Here is a 25,391-nt window from a genome sequence, read left to right on the forward strand (position 1 = left end):
GACCCCACCTACCACTCTGACCCCACCCCCAGCCCTGACCCCACCCCAGCCCTGACCCCACCTCCTATTCTGGCTCCACCTCCCACTCTGACTCCACCCCCGGCCCTGACCCCACCTTCTACTCTGACTCCACCCCTAGTCCCGGTCCCACCCCTGGTCCTGGCCCCACCTCCTACTCTGACTTCATGCTCAGCCCTGGACCCACCTCCTTTTCTGACTTCCCCTCCCACTCTGACTCCACCCCCGGCCCTGACTCCACCTCCTATTCTGGCTCCACTTCCCACTCTGACTCCAGCCCGGCCCTGACCCCACCTCCCACTCTGACTCCACCCCCGGCCCTGACCCCACCTCCTATTCTGGCTGCACCACCCACTCTGACGCCACCCCCGGGCCCTGGCCCCACCACAGTGGCACCGCTCTGAAAAGGTGTGCCTATTCCCATCTGGCTGGGGTTGGGGTGGTAAAGAGTGTGGGAGGGGGCTTTTGTGGGTCCTCGCTTTGCAGGCCTTGGGTCCTCTTGATGGGGAGCCCACCTAGAGAGAATCTGGAAGACAGAACTGAACTGGGGGTTCCAAGGTGCCGCAGGACAGCTTGTGACCTGCTGTCCGTGGCCGCAGCTGGTGCGGGCCTCCTCGGTCACGGGCCACTCTGTGAACAATGGGCCTCTGTGAGCAGGGGCCTTGTGCGCTCTCCTGGCTGAGCTGTCTGCTGTGCTGTGCTTTCTGTGAGTAAAGAGACCTGCTACTTCTGGGGTTTCCAGTTTTATTTCAGGGAATTCCCAGAGACCCTGCCCGGCCTCGTAGAAATGGCAAGTCCCCCAGGCCCATTTTACAGACAGGGAGTGATTGAGGCTCCAGGAGGTCAGAGGTCAGAGCAGCAAAGAGAGCCTCCCACCGGGGGAGTGTGGGCAGGTGGGAGGGATCTGCTATCCAGCTCTCAGAGGTTTTGTGCTTCCCACTGGCTCCCTGTGCTTTGAGGATGGAGGGGAGACTTCACCTGGGAGCAGCTGGTGGAGGCGCTTTGTCCGCAAGCCTCTCGCTGGTCCCTGGTGGCGGTCCAGTTCTGCAGCCGATGCTTTCGAGTGTGGGCGGTTGACTTCAGCACCCTCTTGCTGGGGCCCAGAAGTGCGGCCGTGGCTGTGAGTGGATGTGGAGAGAACCTAGCAGGGCAGTCCCTATGTCCTTCAGAGGCCCTGCTCCTCTTCCTGCCCAGAGGTGCAGGGGGTCCCCTGAGCTTGCTGGTTCCCTGCAGGTGCTCACAGGTGTAGATGCCCACAGGTGCAGGGACAGGATGGGAATCTCCTGGCACTTCTGGTTCCTGGGGCAGCTTCTGCCGAGGAACAGAGGCTGTGATCTCAACGTGAATCCACAGTGCCTCTGGAGCATCTCCCACCACTCAGGTCTCTGCCGGTCATCTGTGGAGCTGGACATCTGCTGATGAGATAACCTGTGGAGGCACGGAGGGGCGGTGCTTTTGGGTTTCAGACCATCTCAAGCCTTTACAATGTTGGTTCTCTTCTCAGATGGGGGGCCCTGCAGCTGCGGAGGGGGTGCAGCCCAGCCCCTGGCTGGCTCTGGCCACACCCTGGGTGGGGAGCCCCTGGAGGTTGTGTGTGTCTTCCGTGCCCCAGGGATTCTCACTTCCCGGGTCTGCTGAGAGCCCGGGCCTCCAGAGCTGCACCAAGAGGCTACTCTTGTGTGCACATGGCTGTCGAATGGTGCTTCTCGGCTGAAGACCCCTCTCTTACCAAGACTGGAGACCCTCGTAACTGTGGGCCTGGCACTGAGCCACTGACCACCCTTTTAGCTCTCCAGCACACTTTCTTCACTATGCTAACTTTAGTTTTTTTCGTGACCCCTGACCCCACTGAGACCTCAGACCTTCAGTCTAGTCCTGTCCAGCCCTGGCTTGCTGCCTCCCTTCCCCCGAGTCTGGTCTCCTGGTCACAGCTTTGCATGCTCTGTCAGTCCTTTGGCCCCACCTTTTCACTTATTCATGAGTTTTTCTAGGACATGGAGGGTCCTGGGTGCCAGACCACACAAGGAATGTGTGTGTGTACATTTGTGTGTATATGTGTGTGCATTTCTGTCCCTCTTCCCTCAGCTCCATACAAAGGGATGCCATGTCTCTCTACTTTCTAGAAAAGGAATCCCGATATAGTGTTTTCCTGGGAGGGCCAGGATTTCTCATCCCCTCCACTCCGAGCTCCGTGTTACAGAGACTAAATTCCAACATGAATGACTGAGATGTCAGGCCTCCCTCTCCCTGGCCAGACCTCACTGATGGTTAAGAGGGGGCTTCACCCCAGGCTCAGCGTGCTCACACTTCCGTTCACCTGTACAGTGGAGGCTTTTGCCAAGAGAGGTGAATGGAGAAGACCAGAAGCTGCTGCCCCCACCCAATATGCTGTTCATAAGTGAGGGTGTTACGCTACTGTCCACAACTCCAGCTCCAGGAGAGTGGGTCAGAGATCTTTCCAAGGGCAGAGGCAACTGTAAGGACAGGCAGCTCTGAAGCTCTCTCCATAGGAACTTACTTGATTTAGAAGATAGTGTAGGGAAGTCCAAGTCTAAGGGAGCTCTCGAGAACCGTGGGAATTTTGGTGGTGAGCAGTGAAAAGCGACTGGCAGCTCTGCATTAGAGGTGAGCATGAAAGGGGGCTGGCAGCTCCATGAGAGCGGAAGTTAAACCTCAGGCAGTTGGATTTCCCACCAGAGATAAGTGGGGACAGAGACACTTACAAGAGCCCTCATGGGGTCAGAGCAAATCTCATAATGTGCACATGCTGTGTGTGCTCAATTGCCTCAGTTGTGTCCAACTTTTTGTGACCCCATTGACTATAGCCTGCCAGGCCCCTCTATCCATGGGATTCTCCAGGCAAGAATACTGGAGTGGGTTGCCTCCAGGAAATCTTCCTGTCCCAGGGATTGAACATCATAGACTGGCCTTAAAATCACCCCACCAAGGAGCTCAGATTTAATTGGGTTAGAATGTGGAGCATTGATGTCCCAGGTCATTGTCAACACAACGGAGCAGTCAGTTAGACACCAGTAGAGTCTGACAGCTGTCAGACTGACATACCCACAGAGACAACAGATTCACACAGAGATCAGACACAAAGACATCAAAGGCAGCCCCTGCAGAGCCTCTGTGGTCTTGGGTATGTGTGGTAAGCTCAGGGCTGTGCTCTCTGAGAACGACACTTGCACTCATGCTGACAGTCCAGCCAGTCCACCCATGACCAGCATGCAAGCGTCAGCGTCTGTCCCGAATTTGTCCCTCGTCCTCCAGACCCATTGAGACATTTACAGACGTGCCTCCATCTTACGCATGCACATCAGCCCAGGTAACATCCCCTGGAGGGATTGGTGCAGAACTTGACCGAGGTGTTCTCTGTGCGGACTTCTGCACAGTGAAGGGGTGCTGGTGCTGTACGGGGTCGCCTGGGTTCAATCCCAGCCTAGTCACGTGTGATGTGACCTCCGACAAGTATGTGGCCTCTGCACAGGTAGGCTCCTGGTCTACACAGGGCCTTGGGAGGATGGGATGAGATCATCCACACAGCTTCCTGAGCCTGGCACACAGTGGGTATAGTCAGTGTTATTATGGAAAGTCTGGGCTGGGTTCTGGATGGGGGAGCCCCCGGCATGTCCCTTCATGGAGGGTGACACTGTGGGAGTGGACGATAGTCTCAGAGGATGTGTTGAGTGGGGAGCAAAGAGGACTTAGGGCAAAGCCACCCCAAGGGTTCCAACATAGGGAAGGAGGACCCCAAGCAACAGTGAGGGAGCGAGAGAACCAGTTTCCAGAAGGCATCAAATGCCGCTGAGGGATCCGGATCACAGAAACCAAGAAGAATCCCTGGGGTGTGGTCAGGTGTGAATCCTTGGATGCCTCCCAGAACCATCTTCTGTCTTGGAAAGCAACAGGATCAAGAGTATGTCACCCGTGGTGGGAAGATTAACTGGATTTGGTTGGGTCCTCATGGAGGGAGGGGCACTCCTGACCTCTTGATGTCCCCCAAGCCCCAGACAGCAGGCTGTGACTACACAGGAAGTGCTTTTGGGAGACTGATGCTGCTGGGGCTGTTGAAGATTCTGGAAAGCAGAGCCGGTGGATGACTGGTGGGCCAGTGGGTTGGGGGATTGGGTGGTCATGAAGGGTGTGGGAAGTGTGTTGAGGAGCAGGCGGGCAGCCACCAGCTCACGACACTACAAAAATCCAATCAGAGATCTCAGAAAGATAAACAGAGAGGCGGTCCCTTGGCAGGAGCCTTGTGGGGACAGATCTGAGGGATGGAGTAAGGAGTGTTATCAATGCAGAGGCTCCCCCCACACCCCCACCCCCTTAGTGGCTGGTCTAGCTTCTGGCAAAACAGACCCATCCTTTCCCCATGGGCAGAATTCTGAGTGGAGGGAAGTTGGGAGTCCTCTTGGGGAGTAGGAGTTCCCGACAGGGAGGCAGAGATGAGCAGGAGCAGGGCGGGGTTGGGGGGCTGTTGAGATGTGTGAGAAATAGCGAGGAGGCCCAAGTTAGCCTGATAGAGAGAGGGATGGAGGACTCGAGGGAGAGCAGGGGAGGGTGGAGGTGGACAGACCCTGTGGAGCTGGGTGGGACAAGGTGAGGGTTTGGTTTTCACTCTGAGTCATTGTAGCACGTGTAGGTGGAGCCAAGGTACCAAGTAGCGCTGAGATGATAAAGGCATGCTCCAGTTACCACGGTTAAATCACTCCTTCATATTTACTGCTATTTGATGAGAAGCAGAAGGACTTTCTGAATGATGCACCTGTCTATAAGGCTTTTAAATGTAATTTTTAACCACAAGGCTTATACTGTTTATACAAATTGTACATGTGGTTCATTAGAGCTTTTTAAATGTTTAAAAATAAGAGCTTACTAATGGAGGAAGAAAAAGTGGATGCATTTGGGACTCCCCTGGTGGGCCAGTGGTTAAGAACCCACCTTCCAGTGCAGGGGACATGGGTATGATCCCTGGTCTGGGAAGATTCTACATGTCTCAGGGCAACTAAACCTGTGCATCACAATGACTGAGCTCAGGCTAATAGCCTGCAAGCTGCAACTACTGAGCCTACGTGCTGCAACTGCTGAGGCCCTAGCACCTGAACCTGTGCTCTGAAACAAGAGAAGCCACTGTAACAGGAAGCTTGTGCACTGTAAGGAGGAGTAGGTCCTGCTTGCCACAACTGGAGAAAGCCCATGTGTAGCAATGAAGAGCCAGTGCAGCCAAAAATAAATAAAGAAGCAAAATAAAAAAAGTGGATGCACTTAACTTGCAAAATTGTTGTTCCGTCGCTCAGTCGTGTCTGAGTCTTGGCGACTCCATGGACTGCAGCATGTCCAGGCTTCCCTGTCCATCGCCGACTCCTGGAGCTTACTCAAACTCATGTCCATAGAGTCGGTGATGCCATCCAACTATCTCATCCTCTGTCATCCCCTTCTCCTCCTGCCTTCAATCTTTCCCAGCATCAGGGTCTCTTCCAATGAGTCAGCTCTTCCCATCAGGTGGCCAAAGTATCGGATTTTCATCTTCAGTATCAGTCTTTCCAATGAATATTCAGGACTGATTTCCTTTAGGATGGACTGGTTGGATCTCCTTGCAGTCCAAGGGATTCTCAAGAGTTTTCTCCAACGCCACGGTTCAAAAGCATCAATTCTTCGGCACTCAGCTTTCTTTATAGTCCAACTCTCACATCCATATATGACTACTGGAAAAACCATAGCTTTGACTAGATGGACATTTGTTGGCAAAGTAATGTCCCTGCTTTTTATTTTTTTATTTTTTTTAGGTTGAAAAAAAATTTTTTTTAATGGAGTTACATTAAAAATCCTGATATTCTAAAAGGTATTTCTCCTGTGAAGAGCCCTATGAAGAAAAGGAAAGTCTTTTAAAAGATTGGAGACACTATTTTTGTGAATGGCACATTCTGGTTTTATGGGTATCGGTTGCTTTCCCCCATGGGAGATGAAGAATTTCTACAGGTACTTCCTGGTAGCTTCTGTCTCCTCAACTTCCCAGTTTTATTAATTTCATTGTCATTTTGAAAAGGGCAAGTTTTGTAATAATTCAGCTGGTTTCTCAAATTCTCTCCATAATTTTACCTCGGATATTGGGATGCCTTAAAAATAACGAAATTGTGCCATTTGCAGCAACATGGATGGACTTGGCGATGATCATACTAGGTGTGGTCAGCCAGGCAGGTAACATGCCCCGTGATGCCGCTCACATGTGGGATCTAAACAATACAGCGAACTCGTGACGTCACACACAGGCACAAATCAGGCTCGCAGATACAGGAGCAAACTTGCGGTTACCAGTGGCAAGGGGAGGAGGGACAGTGCAGGGCTTGGGGATTCTTGTTTTTATCAGCAGGGAGCACCTTAAATAGGTTTACCCTAACTTCGTTTAGAACCTTAAAAGGTGTATATATGAGTGCTGTTCACTTTACAAAGAGCGTTTTATTGTGCGTCTGTCATCAGCTGTATGTACTAAACACCTGCTCTAGTAGGTGCCTGTGATGTGTGTGGCACATGGTGGTGCTTGGTCTCAAGGTGACCTAATGTCTGGCCCTTAGTTTACAGCTGCAGATTGCAACGCGGGGAGCTGAGCAGCTGGTGGAGGGGGGCAGGATGGTGTACTCTACGTGCTCGCTGAACCCCATGTCCCTGCTTTTTAATGTGCTGTCTGGGTTTGTCATAGCTTTTCTTCCACGGATCAAGCATCTTTTAATTTCGTGACTGCAGTCACCATCTGCAGTGATTTTGGAGCCCCCAAAATAAAGTCTCTCATTGTTTCTATTGTTTCCCCGTTTATTTGCCATGAAGTGATGGGACTGGATGCCATGATCTTTGTCTTTTGAATGTTGAGTTTTAAGCCAGCTTTTTCACTCTCCTCTTTCACCTTCATCAAGAGGTTCTTTAATTCCTCTTCACTTTCTGCCATAAGGGGGATGTCATCTGCATATCTGAGGTTATTGATATTTCTCCCAGAAATCTTGATCCCAGCTTGTGCTTCATCTAGCCCAGAATTTTGCATGATGTACACTGCATAGACATTAAATAAGCAGAGTGACAAAATACACAGCCTTGATGTACTCCTTTCCCTATTTGGAACCTGTCCACTGTTTCATGTCTAGTTCTAACTGCTGCTTCTTGATCTGCATACAGGTTTCTCAGGAGGCAGGTAAGGTGGTCTGATATTCCCATCTCTGAGAATTTTCCACAATTAGTTGTGATCCACAGTCAAAGGCTTTAGCTTAGTCAATGAAGCAGAAGTAGATGTTTTTCTGGAATCCTCTTGCTTTTTCTGTAGCTGAAGCCAATAGAACCAGGAGGGTGAGGAGGAAGATGCCAGAGGAAGATGTTCTTCTGAATGGTTCTAGCATCCATCCAGCAGTTTCCAGGAAGATGAAAGAGGCCCCCAAATGTCACTCTTCATGTCTTTGACCATAACTGGGTGTCAGCATCTGACAGGCTGACATTGTCCCTGAAACCTGCGGGAGCAGGGATGCTGAGTGTGGCTGCTCATGTGCCCAGGACCCAGGCTCCTCCCAGAACTGATTGATAAGGGGCCCCAGGAAAGTCCCTGGTCCAGCCCTCAGTCAGCAGAGGACACAGGATGGCAGCGGAGAGGACCCACAGAGACTGCCAGAACCAGGTCACTGGGACTTTGACGACTGGTCATGCCTGAGCAGGGGCGGAGGGTCAGATGGGGTCAGGACAAGGGAGGCTGGAGGGGAGGCCAGGTGAGACGCAGGCTTGGACTTGGTAGGCTGTGGGAGGGGGCAGTTCCAGAGGAGGAAGGTGGGGGTTGGGGTCCCCCCACACTTGCCTCTCGGTGAGAACCCTCCTTGTCTGGAGGCTTGGCTCTCACTGTCATGGGGCTCTGGACAAAACTGTGATGAACTGCAGAGTCAGCGGGTCCATGTGTCTGGTGTCACCAGGAGGGACTCTGACAAAGGCTGTTCTGGCCTTGCTGTGTGCTCGGGGGGGGGGGGGGGGGGGGGGGGTGGCACTGCCCCTGCCCTGAATTGGGTTTGACTAAAGGCCCCAGCAGCTTGGAGAGTGGGCGGGTTTCTCCCCATCACTCTGCTCTGCCAACCTCTGCAGTAGCTTCTGTGTGGCCACCCCTCCGGCTGGACAGGCTCTCCCTCTGAGTGCGGGTGCCAGCTCCTCCCACCGTGCCCCAAGGACCATGGGGACAATCACAGGATACAGAATACTTGTGCATGATTCCCAGAACGCAGTGAACATTCAGGAAGGACATGTTATTGTTCATTCCTGGAAGGCTAGGTCCCATGTTCCTCCTCTGGTAGCTTTGTTGTTGGGAAACACTCTGATTTCTGGTGAAAGGAGCCACCAAGATTTCAGCCTTCACATGGCCCCCTCTCTGTCCGTGTCCCTCTGTCTCCTTTCTTGCAGGCCCAGGGGCCCACGCTGCTTCTGTCTCCGGGATCGCCCATTTTTTCTTCTTATGGGAATAGAACACCATCTCCCCAGCTCCCATTCCTGGTGTTCCTGAAACACATCCTGTGAATTGAAGAATTCACTGTCAGGAAACAAGCAAAGAAGGGAGAAGAAAGGAGAAATACAGGGTTCAGAATCTCCCAAAATGTTTTCACTTTTGTCCTGGTTCCTGAACCCCTCTCTGAGGTCATTCTGCTTGCAGGTGAGGCTCTCCTGAGTGAAGAGGGGCTAGGACGAGGGGCTAGGATGGACTTGCAGCCCTGAAGATGGGAGGCTGGGATGGGGGAATATCCTGAGTGATGAGAAATAATGTGACCATCATTTTTTCAAAAAATTTTTTTTGTCTGCCTCTCTGCATCCTTTTGTTTTACTGTTTGTTGTTTCAGTCTCTCAGTCATTTCTGACTCTTTGTGACCCCCCCATGGACCGTGACCCACCAAGCTCCTCTGTCCATGGGATTTCCCAGGCAAGAATACTGCAGGGTTGCCATTTCCTCCTCCAGGGGATCTTCCTAACCCAGTGTGGAGGACTCCAATTCCGCAATGATCAGGCCACTTGAAGTTGTTCCCCAGCTCAATGATGTTTTCTTCTTTTCTTTAAAAGAGTTAATTAATTAATTAATCTGGCCCTCCTGGGCCTTCGTTGCTGAGGGGCCTTTTCTCTAGTTGTGGGGAGCAGGGGTTACTTTCCGGTTGCAGGACATGGGCTTCTTGTAGGGGCTTCTCTTGTGGAACGCAGGCTCTAGAGCATTTGGGCCTCAGCAGCTGCAGCACAGAAGCCCAGTAGGTGACTTTTACACACATGAAAAGATATTCAACCTCCCCATAATGAGAAATACACAATTTAAAATATATGACGACACCATCATTCTTCACTGATAAGATTGGCAAAAATCTAAAGTTGATAACATGCTGTGTGTGGGAGGATTGGAGGAAAAAGTTCTCTCCTATGTTGCTGGTGGGAATGTAAATTGGTATAGTCATTGTAGAGGGCACTTCAGCCATATCTGTCAACCAAAACTAGAAACGCATATACTTTTGGTCCACAGTTTCACCTCAACAAATTCATCTTACTGACATACATACATATATATAATATATGTATATATATATATATGCATATGTGTATGCATATACATCAGAGAAGGCAATGGCAACCCACTCCAGTACTCTTGCCTGGAGAATCCCATGGACGAAAGAGCCTGGTAGGCTACAGTCCATGGGGTCGCTAAGAATCGGACACGACTGAGCGACTTCACTTTCACTTTTCACTTTCCTGCATTGGAGAAGGAAATGGCAACCCACTCCAGTATTCTTGCCTGGAGAATCCCAGGGACGGGGGAGCCTGGTGGGCTGCCGTCTATGGGGTTGCACAGAGTTGGACACGACTGACGTGACTTAGCAGCAGCATGCATATACATTCACTATATTCACTAGAGCAGAAGTTTGGGAGCAACTTGAATGTTCAGGAGCAGATTACTAGTTAATTGCAAGGTGGTACATTTGATGTTTGTTGAGCTTCGTGGTGTGTTGTCAGCTTCAGGGCATTATGCATTTCGTGGCTCCTCGTGGACCCAATCCAGGGATGGACATGGGAAGGAGAGACTGACTTTTCATTTTATACTTTTTTTGGTAGTCTTTAAATATTGAACATGTGCATATATTATCAATGATAAAAATAATATTTAAAGTGTATTGCTGAATCTTGTTGAATTCCTCTTTATTAACCTGACCCCACTGCCACAACTGTCCAATCTCCAGGCCTTATTGATTCTACCATCTAAAGTTTTCTCAAATCTGTTTCCATTTCTATCCATTCCCTGTCCCATTTCTGCCTCCCTCTCTCCTGCAAGGAGAGATGCTGGACGGGATGAAGCACAAGCTGGAATCAAGATTGCTGGGAGAAATATCAGTAACCTCAGATATGCAGATGACACCGCCCTTATGGCAGAAAGCAAAGAGGAGCTAAAGATGAAAGTGAAAGAAGAGAGTGAAAAAGTTGGCTTAAAACTCAACATTCAGAAAAGTAAGATCATGGCATCCAGTCCCATCACTTCATGGCAAATAGATGGGGAAACAATGGAAACAGTGAGAGACTTTATTTTGGGGGGCTCCAAAATCACTGCAGATGGTTACTGCAGCTGTGAAATTAAAAGATGCTTGTTCCTTGGAAGAAAATCTATGGCCAACCTAGATAACATATTAAAAAGCAGAGACATCACTTTGCAACAAAGGTCCATCTAGTCAAAGCTATGGTTTTTCCAGTAATCATGTATGGAATGGAGTGAAATTGAAAGTGAAAGTCGCTCAGTCATGTCTGACTCTTTGCCAATCCATGGATTGGCTGTCTATGGAATTCTCCAGGCCAGAATACTGGAATGGGCAGCCTTTCCCTTCTCCAGGGGATCTTCCCAACCCAGGGATCAAACCCAGGTATCCCACATTGCAGGTGGATTCTTTACCAGCTGAGCCACCAGAGAAGCCCAAGAATACTGGAGTGGGTAGCCTATCCCTTCTCCAGTGGATCTTCCTGACCCAGGAATCGAACTGGGGTCTCTTGCAATGCAGGCAGATTCTTTACCAACTGAGCTATGAGGGAAGACCAATGGATGTGAGAGTTGGACTATAAAGAAAGCTGAGCACTGAAGAATTTATGCTTTTGAACTGTAGTGTTGCAGAAGACTCTTGAGAGTGGCTTGGGCTAAAAGGAGATCAAATCAGTCCATCCTAAAGGAAATCAGTCCTGAATATTCATTGGAAGGACTGATGCTGAAGATGAAACTCCAATACTTTGGCCACGTGATGGAAAGAACTGACTCTGGAAAAGACCCCGATGCTGGGAAATATCGAAGGCAGGAGGAGAAGGGGACGACCGAAGATGAGATGGTTGGATGGCATCACCGACTCTATGGACATGAGTTTGAGCAAGCTCTGGAAATTGGTGATGTACAGGGAAGCCTGGTGTGCTGCAGTCTGTGAGGTAGCAGAGTCGGGCACGACTGAGCCACTGAACTGAACTGAACTCCTGCAAAGTGCAATTTAAGGGCTTCACGTCCAGGTGGCGCTAGTGGCAAAGCACCTGCATGCCAATGCAGGAGACAGAAGAAAAGTGGGTTCAGTCTCTAGGTTGGGAAGATCCCTTGGAGGAGGGGATAGCAACTCACTCCAGTATTCTTGCTTGGAGAATGCCTATGGACAGAGAGGCCTGGTGGGCTATAGTCCGTAGGGTCACAAAGACTCGGACACAACTGAAGCAATTTAGCATGCACACCTTGTCCGTGGAGTCTCCCTGAACTTCTTCCCCTGGTATGAGCTCAGTTCTAGATATATTAGGTTTGGAGTGCTTGGGGTACACATCTGAAACTGGAGCTTAGGAGAGATTTAGATCAAAGATGCAGATTTGGGAGTCATCAGGTATATTTGTGGCTGTGCTCTTGGGCACGTGAGTTAACTGGTGGTTACCAACCAGAAATGCTAGGGTTTTCATCTAGGACTGAGAATTGGGAACTGCTGTTTCTGGGATGGAATCTGGTTGTCAGGGGTAGTTTCTCCTAGGCCTCCAATTTGATATGGGGCTTCTGCATAGCTACAGGAGCTGTAAAAACATAGTGAACTGCATCTAGCAGGATTTCCTCTGCCTGCCCAGGAGACTGCACAGTGTGTGTTTTCCCACAGTTTGGACGTCGTCCAGAAGCCCCTCCCATGTCCACAGTGCAGGACTCAGCAGAGAGAAGGCCTTTCCCTCCATTGTCTCCTGGGACACCCAGAGAGCTTCCAGTGGAGCAGCAGGTCCATTCATGACAGAGCTGCTGCGTGGTGCCCCTGAGTTGAGCACAGGATCCAGCCTGGTGGGAAAGCATGGGTGACAGGTCTGACCCCAGTGCCTTTGCTTGGTACAGCAAGGCTCTGACGTCACCCAGCCTGGGCATGGGAAGAAAGCCTGGCCCTACTGAGGGTTGATTGACCTGGGTCCGGATGGAGCCATGCTGAGTGTGAACTTTAAACAGAAAACAGGCAGGTCTGTCCTGGAAGCCTATTGTCCCCTTGCTGAATGACCAGAGTTTCCACTCTCCCAGAGAGGAGAAGCCCTGAACCTGAAGCATCAGAGCTGAAGGCCATAATGAATGGGCTGGCACAGCAGAGCCACAGGCACATCCCATTCCTCTCGGGCTATATTAACACCTCCAGCCTTCAGTCTGAGTCCCTTACCTCCCTTGAAGATCCAGTAGGGCCAAAATCCCCTGTTGCCTGTGCGCACTGTACTGTGAATGATGGTGGTGGCTGTTCAAACATCAGACTGAAAGGCTGTTGCTGAGCCATGAAAGACGCTGGGATTCTTGGCCTCCAGAGGAGAGGAATTCAATCCGGGGCCAGTGATGAGGCTCGATCGCTCAGAGCTTTTGCATAATAAAGTTTTATTAAAATAGAAAAGAGATGGGGAAAGCTTCTGTCATAGACATCAGAGGAGGGCAGAAAGAGTGCCCCCTGCTAGTCTTTAGCCAGGTGTTATACAGCTACCATCAGGCTCCTAATTACAGAAAGGGAATGTCTCAAAACTCAGAGACTGTCACCAGGCCCCTCACCCACAACATGCCTTTTGAGAGACCATTGGCACAAGGTGAGTCATCCTGGGCCATAAAACAATTGACATGAATCTTGACAAAAGGCAGGTTTCCAAGTAAATATATAGTTTCCTTAACATAGATTAGGAGAACAATGTATGAGTAAAACATCCTGGTTTGTTGAGCCCTTATTGGTTCTGAGTCTCAAGCAGAACCCACTTGAAGAAAGACAGAGTCTAGGGTACATATATAGTTCATTAACATAGCTTAAGAAAAGCATTTCTATAAGAAAAATGCATTGGTTAGCTCAAGGTTTGAGAAAAATTAAGTTCAGGTGGAATCAGGTGTCTTATGGCAACACAGAATTTTTAAGAGAAACCTCCTTTTAAATTTGTATCAGTTCGGTTCAGTCACTCAGTCATGTCTGATTCTTTTGAGACCTCATGGGCTGCAGCATGCCAGGCTTCCCTGTCTATCACCAACTCCTGGAGCTTACTCAAACTTATGTCCATAGAGCCGGTGATGCCATCCAAACATCTCATCCTCTGTTGTCACCTTCTCCTCCTGCCTTCAATCTTTCCCAGCATCAGGGTCTTTTCCAATGAGTCAGCTCTTCTCATCAGGTGGCCAAAATATTGGAGTTTCAGCTTCAGCATCAGTCCTTCCAATGAATATTCAGGACTGATTTCCTTTAGGATGGACTGGTTGGATCTCCTTGCACTCCAAGGGACTCTCAAGAGTCTTCTGCAACACCACAGTTCAAAAGCATCAATTCTTCGGCACTCAACCTTCTTTATAGTCCAACTCTCACATCCATACAAGACTACTGGAAAACCCATAGCTTTGACAAGATGGACCTTTGTTGGCAAAGTAATGTCTCGGCTTTTTAATATGCTGTCTAGATAGGTCATAGCTTTTCTTTCAAGGAGCAAGCATCTTTTAATTTCATGGTTGCAGTTACCGTCTGCAGTGATTTTGGAGCCCCCAAAAATAAAGTCTCTCACTGTTTCCATTGTTTCCCCATCTATTTGCCATGAAGTGATGGGACTGGATGACATGATCTTAGTTTTCTGACTGTTGAGTTTTAAGCCAACTTTTCACTCCTCTTTTACTTTCATCAAGAGGCTCTTCAGTTCTTCCTTGCTAAATTTAGTTCTTCTTCTTAAATTTGTATAGAGAAGGGAAAAAAATCTGACACGTAGTTTGTTTCCTCCTGCTGCTTGAGAGAGATAAAAAACGTCTGACACGCCAGCCTATTTCCTTTGTTTGGAGGCCCCTAGCCTTCCTGCCTGTTACCCTCTCAAGATCAATGCACGTCTGTTTCCCCATCATTAGGTAGTCCTGTGGACTCCCTCCTGCTGACTTTATTCCACTCAGATAACAGATATGACAAAACAATCACTGCTTGACTTTGAGTTTCAAGACTGACTTGAATTTCTAGTGAGGCAACAGGTCTAGAGAGCCAGGCTTCATTGTGTTTGAGATGAGACGTCTAAACTCCACACCTTTCAGCCAAAGCTCAGGGTTCATGAGGACATGGTGTGATGTCAGAGGTGTGCCTGCTGCAAAGAGATGGGAAGCAGTAACTGAAGGCTTGGAGACAGGCAGGCCTGAGTGGGTTGCCCAAACTGATCACAGTCACCCCCTGTTTCTTCCTCAGTCGGGAGAGAACCCTGGGTGGGGCATGGAAACTCATGGACGGGACTTTATATTAAAGTTAAGTAGGTGGATTAACACGGTCATTTACCTAAACTGCACAAACCCACCCAGAAGGAACAAGAGGATGAGGAGAATAACAGGAAACCATAGATGAGGAGAGCCAGAGGCACATTTTGGAGCTAGAAGTGGGTGGACTTTGAAAAGTGGAGGGAAGTAAGACCTAAGAGGGGTCTGGGTGGGCCAGGCTGACAGGAGACAAGTTGAGGGAGGGACCTCAGGACTCGGAAGGAGCCAGGGTGCCAGCGTGAGTGGTGGGCTGGCTCTGTCTGAGGGGTGAGCAGTGAGGCCTCCACACCCTCTCCCCTCCACAGGAGACCCTGGTGACTCCAGAGGGGCTGAGGGGTGAAGGTGAGGGCCCAAGTGGGGAGGTGAGGCCCAACCACTTCTCCTGCTCCTCCCTGGAATGTTCCTCACTTCCACAGAGGTCAGACAACACCCTAGAGGAAGCCAGCCAGTGAGGAGGCCAGAGTTGTGGATGCTGACTTCTGGGCCCCAGTCCATTGAGGCAGTGGGAATCATCCATCCCCAGGCCCTGCCTTTTTTGTCAGAGTCTCCCACTAGTGTATCAGTGTTTTCCTTCTAAATCGTCACAGATGCTCCAGGGTCTGATGACTTTCCCAGAGACCCTCTGTGATACTGTGATGTATAATAAGAAATACATGCTCTTTGTTCTGTTTATGGCCCAGAGCTCTTCAAACTCTTGGAATTTCTTAAGAGGAGAGAATGATAAAAGTGTCTCTTGTTATGTTAGTGAAGTGATTTTTGGAAAAGTAACCTCTGGATGGGGCTGGTTTCCAAGGGATCCAACCTTGGAACCACGTGATTAGAGGGTTGGAAATTGCAATCCTAACACCCCAATACCCCACCAACTGAAAGGGAAGAAGAGTTGGAGGCTGACTCAGTCACCAATGGTCAGTGATTTAATCAATACTGCCTATGTAATGAAGCCTCCATAAAAGCCCAAAAGAATAGGGTTCTGAGGCTTCCACTTGGTGAGCACTTGGAGATTCGGAGATTCAGGGTGAGGAGAGGCTGAGGAAGCTCCACCCCCTTTCCCTTTCCATGCCTTGCCCTGCACATCTCCATCATCTGGATGTTCCTCAACTATATCCACTTGGGGATTCCCAGGTGGTGCTAGTGGTAAAGAACCAGCCTGCCAATGTAGGAGACATAAGAGACGTGGGTTCGATCCCTGGGTTGGGTGGATCCCCTGGAGGAGGGCATGGCCATCCACTCCAGTATTCTTGCCTGGAGAATCCCATGGACAGAGGAGATTGGTGGGCTACAGTTCATAGGGTGGCAGAGTCGGACATGACTGGAGCAACTTAGCATGCACACATATTAAACTGGTGATCTAGTGAATAGATGGGTTTCCTAAGTTCTGTGAGCCACTTTAACAAGTTAATATCAAGCCTGAGGAAGGAGTGGGTCGTGGAACCTCTAGTTTAGAGCCTGCTGGTCAGAAGCACTGGTGACAACCTGGGTTTCCCACTGGCATCTAAGGGAGAGGGTCACTCCTGTGGGATCTGACCTCATCTCCAGGTAGATGGTGTCAGAAGTGAGTGAAATTGTAGGACACCCTGTTGGTGTCAGAGAGTTACCTGGATGTATGTGTGGGTCCCTACCTCCAAACTTGACACACACTTTGGCACTTGGTGATGGGAATTCCAGCTTCTAATGTGAAACACAGTGAGTGGAACAAACACAGCAGATAGGTACTGGGTGGGCCCTGAGACTGTGAGGAGGGTGGAAGGGAACACAGATAGCACCACCAACAACCCTAGAGTTACTGCCCTCAGAGAGACAGGAGGCCTTGTGTCCACCACACTGGATGCCTTTGAAGGCCAATTCAGAAGGCAAGAGAGACACAAAAGCAAAGCTCCCAGTGGAAGGGTGGAAAGGAAAAGCCGTCCCTGTTCACTGTTCTCACTGGTGTCCCACGCACCTGTCGTGTCTTTTCCTGTTCTACCTGTCGCCTCTGTCTCTGCCTCTTCTTATCTCTGCTGTCCCTAGTGTGCTGAACAGGTTAGGGAACAAGGGGTCCTCATACATCTTCAGTAGACTCTTACTTCTCTCATTGGCTATCACTCTGTTGGCATGGACACCTGAGAAGAGTGGATACATATGCTCTCCAGGCTGCAGGTAGAGGTGGGGACTGCATGTTGGGTCAGCGAACAACCTGGTACATTGACTTGGTTATTCTCTTCCTGAGGATGCCGGGGTTGTCTGCAATCAATACCTTGCTGCCACCCTGTATCTGGCGATGGACATCCTCCACAGACCCCTTCTTGGAGCCCTGTGAGGGTCTCTCTGGGAGGTCTGCTCTGCAGCAGAGTTCTTGGTTGTGGGCATGCACCTGCTTCACCTTCTGAGTGCTGCATATTGCTTTCCGAGATGGCCGAATCCAGTTTATTCTCCTCCTGGTGGAGCAGGAAGATCCCCATTTCTTCACATCTTAGCCAGCACTTGGTATCATACCACTTCTAACTTTTGTGTATGATTCTATTGCGTACAAACTGGCCTCTCTTTTTAAAAGCTGTGCTTTATCCTATTACCGGTGAGGGCAAGGGTGTCCCATAGACTCGTTAGACAATTGGGCTTCCTTTCCTATAATTCCTGCTCATCCCCATCTATCTGTTGGAATTTCTGACTTTGCAACATTCATTCCAGGAATTCCTCACAGTCCAGATTTCACTTTGTCAGCTTGAGATGTGGTTTCACCCATTAATTTGGATGTTGTGTTCATCACTGGACAGAGTCCTTCATATGGATATCATCAAATCCATCCCTTCTTCTCTTTGTGGTTGTGCTTTTATTTAAGAAGACTTTACTTATTATTTTCATTTTATTTAAGGAGACTGTCCACATTCCTAGTGATGAATATGCTCTTCCCATGGTTTTATAACTATACATTTCCAAGTGAGGTCTTTAATATGCATGGTGTCCACCTTTGTAAATGTTGTGATGTGGGGTCTGGCTTTGTGTATCTCCACGTCAGGAACAAGGAACAAAACCTCCCACAAAACTGTCTTCTCTCCTCTGCTTTCTGGTGTTGCTCCCTCCCATATTGAGCTCCTCATGGGGGCCTTTGTTTGTTTTGGAGCAGGATCAGCTTGTCTTTGAGATGGGTTATCAGGGAGAGCCCTGATTGGTTCATTCTTGTGGATTTCCTGGGCCAACACATGCACAGAGAAAGCCCTTAGTCTAGGGGAAGGAAAAAAGGAGGGAGAAGACACGAGCTAGAATCCATTTTGACTGAGAGATGCATGCTCACATCAGGACCGAATATGGAGATGACTGGCCAGAGACCAACCCAGAAAATGCCCCATATAAGCAACCTAAGCTGCCCCTATTGGGCGCAACTCACTCTGAATTCGTCTCTGTGCTCTTTCACATGTATTTTGATTTTTCCACATGTACTGTGCTTTGAATAAATGCTTTTATCTTTTTCACAATGTTAGTTTCTTCGCTGAGTTCTTTCTTTAGTGAAGATAAGAACCAAGGTCCTTCTTCCAGCTTTTCACCTCTGAAATTGTTATAGCCACGCATTCTGGGAAGCAAACTCACTCAGAAGGACAATGCAGATAGTGGAGTGCAGTTTATTACACCGGTGGGCCCAAGGCAGAGTCTCCTCTTAACCAAGGACCCCGACAAGCATTTGTGAAAATCTTTTATACCCCATGTGTACCTGTCCAAACCCACCACCCCAATTCCCTTGAGACTTACATAAACAAAGGTAGGGTAAATACAACTACAGTAACCCCATCATTCACGTGTTATGTGTTCAAACAGTCAATAATCAATAAGCCCGCAGTTACATTCCAAACAGTTAATAATCAATAAGCTTGTGGTCACGTTCCAACCAGTTAATAATTGATAAGCCTGTGATTACATCCTGATAGATACGGAAAATGTTTATGACTTGTCTGGAGACAGGGGTGATTACGGTATGTTTCCTCTTAGGCAATGAGTAACCCGGATGTGATCTTCAAGATTCCCCTGTCTGGAGGGGGTCTTATCCTTCCATTGCCGTTCCCACAGGCACTAAGCAGAGAGTTCAGAGTCCACTGGAGAGGCAGCGGAGCATGATCAGCACAGACAGGCCTGAGATGGAGTCCTGGCCCTATGCATTCCTTCTTCATTCCCCCCTCTTGATGCTCTTAGTTTCCGTAATGAGCATCATTCATTGAGATATATTGTACCTTAGCCCTCCTGCCACCCACATGAGAGAATGCTATCAACCTCTGGGTCACAAAATTCACAAGGCACTGTAGGAAGCAGGGCCCAGAAAGCAGTATGATCAAGATTACTATAGCAACAGTTACAATGGTTTCCCACCAGTCTCCCTTCACCCAGGAGAGGACTGAAGTCCAAAAGGGAATATTTTCATTAGACATGGCTTTCACTTGATTTTGCATATCCTCCAAGGCAGTAGATATGTTTCCAGACAGGTCAGGGATGTACACACAACATTTGACTTTAATTATGGCACAAGTCCCCCCCTGGGCTGCTGTGAGTATGTCTAATGCCATCCTATTTTGAATTACTGCCTTCCTCATCTGAATTTGTTCTTCGTTCAAAGCTTGAATGGCCTTTAGTACTGTCTAAGAGGGCCTGTTTAGTGAAATTAGTTAAGGCCTCTACCTTAACCATGATATCCGTTGTCCCTACAGAGGGTACAAACAAGGCAGCAAGATAGTCATACCATTGGAACACAGATCGTGTCCATCTTGCATGCAGATAAGGCAGGTTTACTGGAGGCTGGTGTAGGCTAGGCTTAATACTGCCATGGGCGAAAGCAAATCCTAATGTGCAACGTCCCACCCAGCCAACTGGTAACCATGGCCATAAGTTAAGCCCACAGAGCCACTGGGTCCCACTGGGGGCTACCCAGCGGATTTCAGGATTATATTTCCAGTCGGAACTGGGCCACTGAGCAGACTGATTGGGATGATAGGTAACTTCCAAGATTTGTTTACATTGTTCAGGGGCCAAATAACCCATATATTTTAATTCTTTTGGGACTAGGGGGTGGTCTCCAAATCCAATTTTCTGTTCTTTTTGTTCCCAGCAAATAGTAGCAGGGGTAATCAACTGTCCTTTCTCAGGAGTCATCCAGAAATATTCATCCCAGACCTGGTAGTATTGCTCAAGGTACCAGGAGGCCTGTCCCCCTTTTGTAAGAGAGCCCTTCTCCTCTTTAAGTTTCATATAAGAGGTATAAGCCTTTGTTATCTCCATAAGGCTGGTGTTCATGTTAAATGTAACCCTATGTCCCTGGCCCATTGATGGCTTCTTCTTACACCAGGAGAGCAAAGAAAGGTTATTGTTGGTGAGAGAGAGGAAAGTTCCTTTCTGTTGTTCTAAAAAGGAGCACAGTGGTATAAAGTCCCCATAACGGAGTGGCGATACCCACCAGGGGAGTCTGTCCATTACTGACAGGGGCATAGCCCACATACCCAACAGTTGGAGGAGTTGTAGAATTTCACGTAAGAATGTGCCCATGAGATGAAGACGTTGTCCTGTGCAGGAACAGTGGTCAGGTTCAGAATTGCGTTGGTGAGGCCGAGCAGCAGGAGTCTTTACCCAGCTCCATCTTGTAGAGGGCTCGTCCGGGACCTCTTTTTCTTCTTCCTCCTCAGAATGATCTTGGTTTCCCGTGGGTCGGTGGGGTCCTTCTGGGTGGTCCACTCGGCATCCTCCGGGTCAGCGTGGTATGCCTTCTTCGCTCTGGTGTGATGGATCAAGGGACAATTCCTGCAACTTTAACTGCAGTGGGGGTAATTTGAATAACATAAGGGCCCTTTCACCAAAGGGCTAGCAAATCATGTTTCCAATCTTTGACCCATACTTGGTCACCAAGCGTAAACTCATGAATCTGTTCCCCAAGGGGGAATGGCACCCTTTCTTGTACAAACTTAGTTACCCGATTTATTACCTTACCCAGTTCCATCTGCTGTGAAATCCTATCCCCCCTTACCTGAGGCAAATTTGTTGACACCTGTTTTATTATGGGAGGAGGCCTCCCATACACAGTTTCGTATGGAGAATAGCCTTGGGACTGTGGGGTCATCCTGAGTCTGAGCAGAGCCATTGGAAGCAAGTCCACTCAGGAGCAGTCAGTCTCTCTGATCCACTTGGAGAGCCTCTTTAAGTGTCTGGTTGGTTTATTCCACCATCTCAGAACCCTGGGCCTATATGCAGTGTGCAGTTTCCATTTGGTGTTTAAGTTTTGCTTACTTGTTGTACTAAATCAGCTACAAAAGCCGGGCCATTGCCTGATCCAGTGCTGGTAGGAAATCCAAATCTGGGAACCATTTCCCTAAGCAGGCACTGGGCTACTTCTGATGCTCTTTCAGTCCAGGTAGGAAAAGCTTTTACCCATCTCGGGAACGTACATACCATGACCAGCAGATAATGGTAGTGTCGGTGAGGTTTCATTTCAGTGAAGTCCACTCCCAGGTGTTCAAGGGGTAGTGTGCCTTTCAGTTGAATACCCGGCAGTTTTTGTCTAAATACCCAAGAGGCAGCATTAACCTGTGAGCAGGCAGCATGGCCTAGGTGGGTCGCTTGGTGTGTTTGGCTTACCAGAGTGTGTGCCAGCTCCTCCGGTACCAATAATTTGCCATTTGGCAATTCCCACCATCTCTTTTCAGTCTTGATGGCCCCTTCTGCTCTGGCTAACCTGACAGCAGTTGTCCTTGTTTCATCAGGCGAGTGCCATCAGTATATAGGACCCAATTAGGGTCTGGAACCTTGAGCCCTTCTTTAAAACAAACCCCAGATAACTTACCTCCTCTTTGTAGATTGTGCCTTCTTCTTCAACACCCGGTAACCTGCTTCCATCAACAGCTGGAGCAGTGCATTTGTCCCTTTCAAGGATTTTTCCTTGTTCTCAGGCAGCCAGCAGCAGGTCATCCCCGTATTGTAGGAGCTGACATCCATACTCTCCCGGATGGAAAGAGTCCAGATCAGAAGCCAAGGCTTCCCCAAAGATGGCTGTGGAGTTAGCCTTTGTTATCTGGTGCTCCCGACTGGATCTTCCCGTTCAAAGGCAATGATGGGCTGTGACGCTGGGGAGAGGTGTATACAGAAGAAGGCATCCTTGAGATCTAGGCAAGTATAAACTTTAGTCCTTGGCGGGAGGAGGCTAAGCAAGGTATAGGGGTTTGGAACAGTGGGGTGTAAAGTCACAGTAGCCTGGTTGACTAGCCTGAGATCTTGTACAGGCCTATAGTCCTGTCCTCCTTCCCTTTTGACTGGCAGGATTGGCGTATTCCAAGCCAACTGGCACTCTACTAGAATACCTGCTTGTTTCCTATTGATGTAGGGCAATATGCCGGTTCAGGCCTCGATCCATAGCGGGTACCGGCACCCTCTAACCCGGATGGTGCCTGGTTTGAGTTCCATTATTACTGGGGCATGATGTTCAGCCAGCCTGGGGGGAGGGGGGGGTTGTCTTCCACCCAGACCTCAGGGAATAATTGAGTTAGCTCTCTCATGCTCTTCCAGCCCACCCGGCTCTGCCTTCAGAGGCTCATGCAACCTCCACTCATCTTGGGTTGGCACTGAGAGAGAGGGCAAATCAGCCATAGAGTCCGTCCAGAAGGTGGGCCTCTCCTCAGGGGAGAAAGTCACCTGTGCTCCTAGTATGGAGAGCAAGTCTCCTCCCAACAGGGGTACTGGGCACTCAGGAATGTAGAGGAATTCATGAATCACTTGGTGCCCCCCCCCCCATCTGACATTTTCTGGGATGGCAAAACGATTTAATCATCTCTTCTCCCAATACCCCAGTTGCAGCGGTAGTCTTTTTGGACAGTGGGGCCACAGGTTTTGTTACTACCGACAGTTCTGCTCCTGTATCCACCATGAAGTCAATGTTTTGGTCCCCTACTTTTATGGCTACCATGGGCTCTCAGGGACCTGATATCTCTGAGCCCCAGCAGCCCTAGTTAATTTCCAGGTCAGCAAGCCCCACTACTGCGGGAGCTTCCTCTTCCTTCCTTGCCTTAGGGCATTCATTCTTCCAGTGGCCAAAACCTCGGCACCAGGCACACTGGTTTGGCTGTAAGGGGCCCGGGGCCTCCCTTGGGAGCGGTTGAAGGACTGTCCTCTTCCTGGGGCAGATGAGGTTTTCCGGAGGGCCCGGGATAGACTTTCCCAGAGCAGCAGCTTGCACTGTAAGTCTTTTGTCTGTTCTCTTTCATTCCCTCCGGCTCTCTGGCAGCGTGCAGTCTCTGCTTAATTCCAACGTCTCCCTCCCCTTCTTGTCAGTACTCACGGGGAGAGGCGGGTATAGCTTGGGCGGTTTGGTTGGAGCTGGATCCTGGAAGTGTTGGCCAGAGGCTTCTGTTACCGGGATCGGAGCCTGCCCAAACGGCGGCTCTACAACCTCCGGGAGAGTTGACCGAGGAGCAGCGGCTGCTGCAGAAACTTCACCTGGCCCTGGATCGGGCATTAAGGCGGCCTCCGGTCCTGGTGGAGCACTGGGAGGCAGGCGTGTCATTATCCAGCATGGGGGAGGGGTCAGGTCATCCCCGTCCAAATCCTGTAGAATTTCCTTTTTTATCATCAGTCAATTTTTGTGCCATTAATATTTTTCCCTTTTCCTTCTGGATACAGAACCTTGTCCAAGTAGGAGGGTCTCAAGCGAACCCTAGCCATGAGTCAATAGATGGATATTGATCCAGGTGTCCTGGCTCTCCTGTGACTACTGTATAGACGCTTCCACTATTTTTAAGTTCACGGTGTTCTCTGGTGGCCATCCTGCTCCCATAGGGGGCCATTCGACCTCACAGAGTATGTGGAGGCAGTTAGGCTTCATCTTCACCCCATAGTCTCCTCCTAATCCCTTCTTTAAATTTTAAATCATGCACTCCAATACAGTTGCCTTAGATTCACTTCCCCCATCTTGCTTACCTTCTCAGACCTTCTTCTACTTTTCCTTTCCGTTCTGTCTACGAAGTTCTCAGTACCTTATGATTTCCACTCAGTGACACTTAAATTGCCGTCCTGCCTCCTTCCCAGAGGGAGAAGGGGGATTGGCGTGTCTTCACCTGCTGGTCAGCACAGCTGAACCAGAACACCACGTGGTCCAAGACTGTTTCTCCCTTGAAGTCCATTCTGCCTTGGTGGACTTGAAAACACAGGTGGGTTAAATGTCCCATGTCCCAGGCCATCTCCAGAAAAGCCAATTTATACTCACTTCTGTATCCCCCTCCTTCTAGCCTAACAATTCCGAGGGGGTCAAGAATTTCACAGCAGACAGGACACCTCCTGGGGGAGGGCAGAATACGAGCATACAAGGACCAGTTTCCTATCCTAAAAATCCCCTGGCGATCGCTTGGTAATAATTTTTCCCGAGACGGCGTGGCCACACCTCCTAAATGACCTTCACAAATTTCCTTCCTAAACCCTAGCACGCTCGTCGACCTGTGTACCAAGCAATCTCCACCTGCCTATTCCAGGCTCCTGTGGGTCCCCGCTCCTTCTAGTCCCTCCCAGGGGGTTGATCAGGCCCCCTCTTCCACCCAGCTGGGTGGGCTCCTCCTCACCTGAGCGCTCAGTTCCCCTACTGCCGTTCACTACCTGCCAAAGCGAAGAAACCGGGCTTTGAAAGGCTGAATTCTTCCAGAGCGGCGAGGAGCCTTCCCCTCCTTGGAGATTCAAGCCACAAAGCCTCGGGGTGGCCTCAAATGAGACCTGTCTCCTTAAAGTGAGGAGCTTCCCGGCCCATGCACCAAATGTTATAGCCACGCATTCCAGGAAGCAAACTCACTCAGAAGGACAATGCAGATAGTGGAGTGCAGTTTATTACACCGGCGGGCCCAAGGCAGAGTCTCCTCTTAACCAAGGACCCCGACAAGCATTTGTGAAAATCTTTTATACCCCATGTGTACGTGTCCAAACCCACCACCCCAATTCCCTTGAGACTTACATAAACAAAGGTAGGGTAAATACAACTACAGTAACCCCATCATTCACATGTTATGTGTTCAAACAGTCAATAATCAATAAGCCCGCAGTTACATTCCAAACAGTTAATAATCAATAAGCTTGTGGTCACGTTCCAACCAGTTAATAATCGATAAGCCTGTGATTACATCCTGATAGATACGGAAAATGTTTATGACCTGTCTGGAGACAGGGGTGATTACGGTATGTTTCCTCTTAGGCAATGAGTAACCCGGATGTGATCTTCAAGATTCCCCTGTCTGGAGGGGGTCTTATCCTTCCATTGCCGTTCCCACAGGCACTAAGCAGAGAGTTCAGAGTCCACTGGAGAGGCAGCCGAGCATGATCAGCACAGACAGGCCTGAGATGGAGTCCTGGCCCTATGAATTCCTTCTTCCAAAATCAGTCTGAGTGCCTGGGAGAGCAAATCCTCCTTCTATTCCTTTTCCAAAGGGTCCAGAGCTGTCTGCAGATCTCTTCTGTCCTATATGAATTCTAGAATGTGCTTGTTTGTGTTCTTCCAGCTGGAGTTTTGAATGGAATGGCATTGAATTTGTAGTTTATACAACTGCAACTTTACACATACTTGTGTTAATAGTCTGACTGCTTCCTGCCTTCTGCATGGAGCCCGGGCTTGGGGCAGTGGTACGGCTGCCTCTGGTGACTATGACTA

The 25,391-nt window shown here is 49.4% G+C and overlaps 2 long non-coding RNA genes across 2 annotated transcripts; one reads left to right on the top strand and one right to left on the bottom strand.

The window, feature by feature from the left end:
• On the top strand, window positions 1-13,591 carry LOC110137083 (uncharacterized). Its single transcript, XR_011487609.1, has 3 exons — window positions 1-7,675; window positions 8,440-8,686; window positions 10,337-13,591. It is a non-coding gene; the product is annotated as an uncharacterized lncRNA (long non-coding RNA).
• Window positions 13,592-18,345: 4,754 nt separating this feature from the next.
• LOC139035104 (uncharacterized) lies at window positions 18,346-23,782 on the bottom strand. The gene is made up of 2 exons (XR_011487614.1): window positions 21,558-23,782; window positions 18,346-20,494 (listed from the first exon to the last, which is right to left on the bottom strand). It is a non-coding gene; the product is annotated as an uncharacterized lncRNA (long non-coding RNA).
• Window positions 23,783-25,391: the final 1,609 nt, after the last annotated feature.

This window comes from Odocoileus virginianus, chromosome 1, assembly GCF_023699985.2.
Source record: "Odocoileus virginianus isolate 20LAN1187 ecotype Illinois chromosome 1, Ovbor_1.2, whole genome shotgun sequence".
Classification (NCBI taxonomy): domain Eukaryota; kingdom Metazoa; phylum Chordata; class Mammalia; order Artiodactyla; family Cervidae; genus Odocoileus; species Odocoileus virginianus.